Here is a 10,054-nt window from a genome sequence, read left to right as displayed (position 1 = left end):
GACAGAGCTTTTCAAACATACATGATGGAAGTCTTATTTAACAAGACAAACGCTGGAACCAAAAGGAGATACTTTAACTATAAAATGCACATTGAAATCACAATGGATAAAAACACAAGTATTTTCTTCAAAGAGAAATTTTCAAAGGAAGAAGACCAAGAAAGTAGAAATGGAGAAATTAATTTTTTGAAATCTTCAACCAGGAGAATACTTGGCATTTTTAAAAATGTCAGAGAAACAACACAAAAAGCATAGCTAAGACATACCTTGATAGTAAGCTTGATACTGAGTGTGATTTCAAGGTAAAATCTAGCTCTTTATTATAAAAGCAAAAGACTTGAAATATAGATATCAATACCCCAAGTCCAGTTTCAGGTGTCTTATTTTTTCCTTTGGTAGTTGTTACATTTTTCTACTTTTCAGTCGTGAAAGGATTGACTTCACCACAATCAATTTACCCACCAAAGCTTCCCTAATAGGAATTTCTGCAACGAGTTCCTTTAGCCTGAATAATGCATTTTGCCTTATAGTCTATTTTGTCTGCAATCTCCACAGGCAGAGTCGGCATCTATAACTCATTACCATCATTCTGATGATAATGTTACGTCTCATCAATTACTTGGGAGCAAGGTCAAATTTAGCTGCCATATCTCCCCTTCAGCAAAACCATCAAGAATCTATCTATCACTCCACCTTCCCAAGGCTACTCTTCATGCAAAAGGCTTTAGTGGCTTGTCTTCTCTATGTCTCTGTGTCTGTGTCTGTCTCCATCTCTCTGTTTATTTTTCTCTTCTTTCCATTTCCCCCTCTTCATCTTCTTATCCTACCCTAGGATTACCAGTTACCTATATGATTTAAGCCCAGATTAGTTTACTTAACTTCACTTTCATTTGAGAAGAACAAGCAAGAAGGTTTAAGAAAATCATGGAGCCATAAAGAAGAGGAAGAAGGCTGTATCCAAGAGAGAAAAGAGTGTATACATTGGTAAATAGATATTCAAACCTATAGTTATATGATTTTCTTTGCTTTTTAGTCCTTGGCAGAGAGGCATTTTGATGGAGACTACTTGTGAAAGTCATGGCAGTGATATTTATTTTAATTAAAAGCAGTCTTCTCCAAGTTAACCAGAAAACAAAACATAAAGTAAAAAGAAAGAACTAATATAAAAGTATCTTCTTTATATATAGAACTGGACTCTTTCAGCCAAGCTAGATTTCTTAAAAATTATTTCACTTCTCAAGAGAACTCACCTAGAAAATATACCATGTTATATAAATCTTTGACAATTGGGCAAAGCTTATATATTTCTCTTTTTTTCTTTTGGTAGTACTGAGATTTGAAATCTGGGTTTTGTACTTGCTAAGCATATGATCTACCATTCGAACCATGTTCTCTGTTTTTAGTTGTTTTTCAGATAGGTTTTTACATTTTTGCCCAGTGCTGGCCTTGAAGCACAATACTCCCAGTCTTGGCCTCTAAGCAGCTGGTATTACAGGGGTAAGCTCCCACATCAGGAGTTTCATATCTTTATGAAATTTCAGTTCAATTCCAAAAGTAATTTACTTCCTAGAATCAGTAACTTCATAAACACCTTTGTATTTGGCAAACAAATTTAACAAAATAAAAATATCTATTTATTTACTTTTCCTAGTGCATTTATTAACCTTGCTATTAAGTAATATCACACTGGTCTAACACTCTCTTATACTCTTTTATGTCATGTAATAGCAATTCTTGTCTCACAGGAAACAGCATTTTAGACAGGTTGCCACCAACTTCTGAATTGCTTTATATATTTTGAGTCTATGCTGCTAAGTGTCCATATATTTTAAAGTATACATTTCCTAATAAATGAATTTTTTAGATTTTTTTAACAACTGTGTAAAAATAACACAATGGTCTTCTGTTGGTAAGGATTTGTCTAATAATTTTTTTGCATTCATTAACTCTGTCTTCCATAACATTATATTTTACAACTGTATTTTAAACCCCTGTCTGAGCATTTCTGACTTCTGAGTGACTTTAGCCCATTTATATTTATTGTGATTATATACATCTCTTTTCATTTTTACTATCTTATTTTATGCTTTTAGCATGCCATATTTTCACTTTGACTGCCTCTTATCCCACCCATTTTTTTCTGTGTTTATGTAAAGAAATAAATGTTTCATATTATATATGTGTTGGACCTTCACTTTCTATTCACCATGTTTGTTAATTACTTTTTCCTATTTTCTCTTTTTATCTTAGTATTGCCCACAGTCACCATAAGACATTTATATTCACTCTCTGATTCCCAGAGGGTCTAGTCTACCACTGGTGGGGGTTATGATTAACAATCCCATTTTACTTTAAGCTATGTCTTTCATCAGATTTCTGAAGTCTTATCATCTTAAGACTCAAGTGGTCCAGAAAAGGTATATATTCCTTGTAGGGGCAATTTACACTGGTCATCAGGAAGAGACATGACTTCTATTCTGTAATGAAGAAAAGGAGTAATATGCTTCATAGTCAAATGAACCAGTGGGACATCTCTTGATATGGGCAGTCAATATATCCTGAGAAAAGAGTAGTGACTAGAGGTTTAAATCCTCAGAGTTTCCACCAGTTACGCACTTGCTAAAAGTAAAAAGGATGTACAATGATCAATAGAGGATAGACATGATGAGTATTTATGGTGCTCTTGAACCTAGTTCCAGCATCATGAACTGCTAAATTTCTCTACTAAGTTTGCTTACATAAAATTACTTAGGGGTTGTGAAAACAAAACTGACAATATGATTCCTGCATGAGGAAAAGCACAAAATGCAGAAGTGGATGGATCTGAGTAGTTTGAAAGATTAACTGTAATGAGTTCTTTCTGTGTTATGCTGGGTTCCCAGTCACCCACATGTTCAGGACCAAGGCATTGGTTTTCATGCTTATCTGTGTACTGTTTACTGCTGATTTACTTCTGAATCTCTCTGGACATTTTCTTTGGCTGAAGAGCATCATCTTACTCAAATTTATGACTTCTTCCCAGTGGGAAACTTGTTCCAATGCCTGTATGATATTGGAGCCTGAAGGCTTAAATTGTCTCAAATTAGGATAGTTCTTTTTTGGGGGGGCAGGGGGTCCAGTCATGGGGCCTGAACTCTGGGCCTGGGCGCTGTCCCTCAGCTCTTCGGCTCAAGGCTAGTGCTCTACCACTTGAGCCATAGTGCCACTTCCAGCTTTTTTCTTTTTTCTTATGTGGTGCTGGGGAATCGAACTCAGGGCCTCATTCATGCAAGGCAAGCACTCTACTACTGAGCCACCTTCCCAGCCCCTGGGATAGTTCTTAAGAGCCCATTTCAGACCCCTTGGTCCCTGGAGCATCAGCTGAGACCTCTGTTGCTATAGTACCACTGTATCTCCCCCTGACTAATCCTTTTTCCTTCACATCCTCAAAAGTGTTCCTTAAATAGCAGAAAATCTCCTGCATGCAAATTTCCATCTCAGAATCAGTTTGCAGGAGCTTGATTCTGCTCAAGACATCATCTCTCTCAGATAACACACCTATTATCACATATCGCTGGGTTTCTCCCCTTTTGTTTTTGTGCCTACAGCTTGGATTATAAAATCATCAATGGGAATTTTCCTACAAAAATCCTGTGTGGCCTAGCATATGGAATGGGCACTCTATAATGATTCTTGTATACTTTTGCCTGGTACTCCAGTGATATTACTGTCTCGGGATCAATTTTACATAAATTTCTCATCCCATAGTTCCATTACAGAAGTATACAGTCTAACTTCAGCCCTGCATGAGGCAGAAGCCTGAAATTTCCATTTTACTAGAAATAAGTCTTTTACCTTTCCACAGCTTAGAACATGAAATTTCATCATTTCCCTGGTAGGGTGGGAGGTTCTTTTATTATTTTTTTCTAAGCTTTTAATTTTCTGAGTCTGTATACATTTTAGGATTACAGCTTCATGAAGGGGTATTACTTCCCCAGTCAGTGTCACATAGGACCAATGGCCTCATATCTGGCTTTATTGATTGTATAAAAACTCAAACTACTAGCTATCACTGAGTTTGATAACCACCCAAGGGGAAGCTTAAGAATCAGATCAGATGCTTATAGTTCTTAGTCTCAAACACCTTTATTTCTTGCAACTTGATATGCATTAATATCATTTTAAACATATTTCCAGAATCTAAAATTACCACAGAGTACCTGAATGTTATGTAGGAGTTAGGTTTTACTAGGAAATGGAAATCATGGGGGAACTCAAGTAGGGGAAATGACAGAGCTGAGAAGGAAATTTTCAACAGTTCCTGCTTGGCTAGGAATGGACAGAAAAGAAATGGATCTAGAACTCTAGTGGATATTAGGCATCTCTCACATAGGACTGTGAGTTCCTTGAGAGTAGAGACTGTATCTTGTCTGCTATTTCATCTTCTGAATCCTTTGAATCATTTCCAGTATAAATAGGAGAGGTTTAGTAGCTACTTGTTGACTGATGAGTCAATAACATGACAATACTGGGCCAAATGATCAGATATTAAAAAACAAGAAATAAGAGAATTGCGTGCCATTATTTCTTTCTTTTTTATTGTCAAGGTGATGTACAGAGGGGTTACAAGTACAAAAGGTAATAAGTACATTTTTTGTCAAATTTGTTACCTCTTCCCTCATTTCTCACCTACTCTCCCTCCCCCCCAAACACCCCCAGGTTCTACAGATCATTTCCCACATATTGTCTTGTGTTGCGTTGGTTCCCCCCTTGTCCTTTGTCTCACCATTCTGTTGTTCCCCTTCCCTTCCCTAATTCAAATAAACATATATACAATACCAAGGTACCAAAATCAAATACAATGACAACAGAGGATTTATCATAGGGGGAAGAACATGCAAAAGAAACAAAAAAAATCACATAGTACATTAAAAACAACAACCACAAAGAAAAACCTCTTATGTTGCATAGCATAATTTCAATACTAGTCTGAGGATCATGAAAGTAGTAGAAAATGCAAACTGAGGTTTCATATTCATGCATTCCTATCTACTTCCAACAAATCAACTATTTATTGTCTGTAATTGTTTCTATATGGAGACGATGATGGTGAGCTAAAAGAAAGACATGGTTCTTTCTCCTGTGGGGAGTGGGAGGATTTAAATGAATAAACGAATGGACAAAATTGACAGCATTTTAAGTAGTAAGGAAAAGATAATCAGACATTCTGTTAGCCCCTGAACATATCTGCTTATACCTATTGTCTAAGATAATTATTGATAGCTTCCCAGAATTGTTCCAGCGTGAATGGTCATACTGGCTAGGACAGAGACATGGTGTTAGCAGAAAGAACAGCAGGGAGATCCATCCACTTTCTTGGAGAGTTGGGGAAAACTTTTTGTGAGAATGGCAAGACTGAGTAGAAACATGGAGGATAGAACATGGAGGGCAGAACACATAGACAGTGATTATGTAAGGGTACCAGTCAGGAAACCCTGCCAGGCATACTGAATGGCAAGCACAGAGTAAATCACATTCAAGAGATCAATAGGGGAACCTTTCATGCTAGAATATCATGTGGTAGAGGTAGCCTAAAGGGGTAGAAAGCACAGACAATGTGCCTTGTGGGGATTGTGGATTTTACAATTATCTTCTTTATCCTTCAAAGACAGAGGTGGGGAAGGCAGGGAATTTAGCATTTTGAAAAGATTCCCTTTGACTAGAGTGTAAAGGATAGATTTAAGAAAGTCTAATATATACATGATGAAAGCCTAATGAAGCCTACCAAATGAGGTTTGAAATGGGGGAGGGGGAGGTGGACAGGAGAGAGGGGAGGAATGGGAATATGGGGTAGGAAGTGAATTTGTTCACAGTGCACTGTGTTCACTGTGAAAACGTCACAACGAAACCCCTTCAAAATATAATTTTAAAAAGATTAGCCATCATAATAAAAAGAAGTGCTGGGTGATGGTGGCTGAGGATGGTAATTCTAGCTGTTCAAGTGGCTGAGATTTGAAGATCATGGTTCGAAATCAGCCTGGGCAGGAAAAAGTCTAGGAAGCTAGTTACTAGGTTACAATAGTATAATTAAGACTTGTGATAGAATGGTGAAGGAAATGAAAAGAAATGAATGAATTTAGAATGGTTCTAGAAGGAAAATAAACAGAATTTGGGAGATGTATTGGGTGTGGGTAAGAGAGCGAGGACAGAAGCTAGAAATGAGTTCTGGCCTACACAGCTTGGTGGAGAATGATGCGATTCACTGAGCTAGATATTGCAGTATTAAGATATAGCACTGTCTTGTATTCATCCTACATTTATTTCTTTAGGGACTCACCATTCATCCACACCTAGTATGTAGCTAGTGCTGTGGATACTAGCAAATATGCTTTCTGTGACATGTAATGAGGAGTGTAAGTACAAATATGTATTTTTAAATCAATTATCAATTATGGGCAGTAGAAAAACAAATCAAAATTGCTTATACGAGGCTGTCGTTGAAAGTCCTAAAGTGGAGAATTGCACCTTGCTTGGTTTGGTGGTACTGGTATCCTCAAAGATGTTGGTGCTTTCAAGTTTATTTACCTTTGTTATTTGGTTGACTTTTCCTTAATTCATATGTTTTGTGGTTGCAAGATCGTTATTTCAGTTCCAAGCACACACACTGACATGGTGGTGTAGGAAGAGAGTAACTGTCCCATCACATACTTCATTTTCAAAACTAGGAAACTCTCTAGACTCTTTCCAATTGATTTCTCCATAGGAGGCCACAGACAGTACCACAGGCTTAGTTCCAAGCAAGAGCTGGCAAGAAGAAAGGATGTGCCTTGACCTGTGCAGTGAAGTCCAAGGCCACTGGCAGAAGATAATTTTCCAAACAAATTTGGAGGTTTGTCTGTAAAGAAAAAGAGTAGACTTAACATTGAGCAGGCAACTAAAGCATCTGTCCTGTTTCTGGGACAAGGAAGTATGTAGTGTTATCTGCCGAGTGATTGTAGAGTCACCTTGGAGTTTGGAGAGGGAGAAATATTCCAAGACTGAGAAAGGTTATTAGGTTAATGTCAGTGTGAAGGCAGAAGCTGTAGTCTAAAATTACAGCAGCACTTAAAAGAATACTAAGATAAATCCATTTTCACCCATTGATTCTCCTGATTTCAGCTGTCCTTGTGGTTTCTCTGAAATCCTCCAAAGTCATATGAATACCATTTCTTATTGTTTCTAAGCTTCACTGAACTGCAAAAAGGATGGTTGAATAGTGCTTTGCATAAGATACTAGAAATATTTGTTCCTTAGCTCTGGCTCAATTCGAGCCTGACCTGTTTCTGTCATTACTGCTGGAATCGTTCTCCAGCTCTTGCCAGATTTGGAGTTGTCAGGATAATAATTTATCTATCTTGTTGTCAGACTCACAGCTAGTTTGCCCGACTCCAGGGGAAGCTAAATGACTCTCACTATACATGGTGTGCAATTCATATTTTAAATGCATTTAATTCCACACACTCTCCTCCTGCCACGCCCTGTATCCCACACACCTGTATCCAAAGATTACAAACTTCTGCTGCCTTGTGAAAGAGACTTCCTCCACTACCTACTCCATGCCAGATTCCCTCTATTTTCTTCTAAATATGCACAAAGCCACCAGCAATATTCACTGGCCCCAGTTACTAGGCTAGCCTCCTGGGTCTCTGGGCCTAGAGCTTGCTTCTGCTTCCACACTCTTTCCATCCTCAATTCCCTAATCATTTCTATTCTTCCAAAGGGTTTTGATTTCCCAGTATGGTATATGACCTTTTAGTTTTATAAAAGGCCAACTTTGAAGCTTTTCACTTTAAAGACAAATCTTCAGATTTGTTTCACAAGGGCAACTAGAAATTATTTTGCATGTTTCATAATTCATCCCCTTCGGCTTTTCCCCCTTACAATACATCCCTTTCAAGGTTTTTAACTGCAAGCATTAAATTACCCTCCTGACGTACGTGTCCTTTTCCTCTTCTTCCAAGGAATGCTTGGAAAGGAATCCAATTGTGGGCAGATGTTAGGTCTTGCTCAAAAGCGTTTTTTGTGTCAAGTAACAAAACACAGTTGTAGTTTAAATAAAAATACTAATAGGGATTTGCATGATAAGCAGGAGTAGTAATTACTGGCTTTGAAAGCATATCATAATGACTTTTTACAATGGTACTTATACTCTATTATTCTTCCTTCCTTATTCTCTAGTCAGTGTGGCTAATTACAGTGCCCCAGGAAAATGTACTGAGAGAAAACAGCAACACATAGGAGCTGGTGAGACTCCCTGGCGACCACGAGCAACCAGATGGGGCTTGCTAGGTAGTGCAGGGGCTCAGTGTAGTCACCCCAGGACTTCTGGGCCTGGTTCTCTGGATCATCCTTTCCCACCCTCAAAGCATAAGGCCTAATTGCTAGTAAATCAGTTCATCAAAGTACACTCGCCTAGTATCTACCGCTAATTGGGGGGGTTATCTGGGAGATTCACACTTTCTTCACATTTGTAATTAAGTGCAATCAGACTAACTGACTCTCAACCACAAACTGTGTGATTTCCCCACACTTCACAGAAATGATTTTACTATTTCATTTTATCACTTAGTTTATCCTATATCGAAGAACACAATAAGAAATAGAATTGAGAAAGTTATTCTACTGACCAATAGGATATTATTGAGATCATTGTTCATTATATTGTGCCTTGCTTTTCATGAGGACCCAAGGGGTAAGCTGTTTAATTGCAATATGGAAAGTAATTATACTTCTCTTAAGCAACATTATTCATTTTTCTTTAAAAGAGTGTCATGGTTAGTGTGAATGATGTCACTGATTGAGTTTCCTTTTTGTTTGTTTGTGCCTGTTTAGGGGCTTGAACTCAGCTTTTTTGCTCAAGGCTAGCACTCCACTACTTGAGCTACACTTCCACTTCTGGCTTTTCTTTCTCTTTCTCTTTCTTCTCTTCTCTTTTCTCTCTTCTTTCTTTCTTTTTCCTTCCTTTCTTTCTTCGTTTCTCTTTCTTTCTTTCTTTCTTTCTTTAGTGGTTAATTGGACTTTCCTGCTTGAGCTGGTTTAGAACCTTGATCCTCAGATCTCAGCCTCCTGAATAGCTAGTATTACAGGCATGATCCACTGGCACCAGGCTATGTTTGGCTACTGGAAAGATCAGATCATAATGTTATGCCTCATCTCTAACAAGTCTCTACTTAGAACCTCAAGTATGGGGCGAAGGGGGTCACTCTTTGCTACATAGCCTTTATCTCTACCCTTGCCTCATGCTGCCCCAATTACAATATTTCTTTATTTTTTCACACAACAGAAATTTGTGGGGGTTTTGTTTCCACAATTGTTGAATGTAGGTATTTGGCAGGGAGCATTTTGTGAGGTAATCATTCCATGATTTTTCACCTTATTGACCTGCCATCTTCTAGGGCATCCCACCCTGCATATGAAATCAGCACAAACGTGAAGCAAAAGAATGAAGAACATACAAGAGGTTTTACAGGCTGTGAGATTGCTGTACCCATTGCTTCTTAGGGTCTAGAATGTAACATCCAGCCACATAGGATGAGGGAAGCTAAAAAATGTGACCAAGCTAAGAAGAAAGGAAAATGAATATTTTAAAAATGTTGCCATATTGCATGAAAATTAAGGCTGAAAGGAAATGATCTTGCTCTGAGTTCCCTAACATTTTTTTTTAATTTAATTTAATTTTATTTGTGAACATACTGTACAGAGGAGTTACAGTTACATGGGCAGGATAATACGTACATTTCTTACCAAGCATTGCAGCCTCCTCCTTTGTTTACCCTTCACATCCCTTCCCAGCCTCCCCCCTCTCCCCCTAATCCCAATCCTTCTCCTTCCTCCCCCCCCAGCCCCCCCCCCCCCCCCCGCACCAACGTTGTAAAGTTCGTTTTGGACATGACAACTTGTACTTCTCATTGTTGCAACAGGTCCACCTGTATCCTTAAACAACTGGTTTTTCCCCATCTCCTCCACAAGTTATACTGACATCAAATATAGTGAAAGCAAGGGTTATACTGTGGGGGAGGGACATACAAAGCAACAA

The sequence above is a fragment of the Dipodomys spectabilis genome, unplaced genomic scaffold (assembly GCF_019054845.1).
Source record: "Dipodomys spectabilis isolate Male_0828 unplaced genomic scaffold, ASM1905484v1 ptg000140l, whole genome shotgun sequence".
Taxonomy (NCBI): Eukaryota; Metazoa; Chordata; class Mammalia; order Rodentia; family Heteromyidae; genus Dipodomys; species Dipodomys spectabilis.
Note: the sequence above shows the minus strand (reverse complement) of the source record.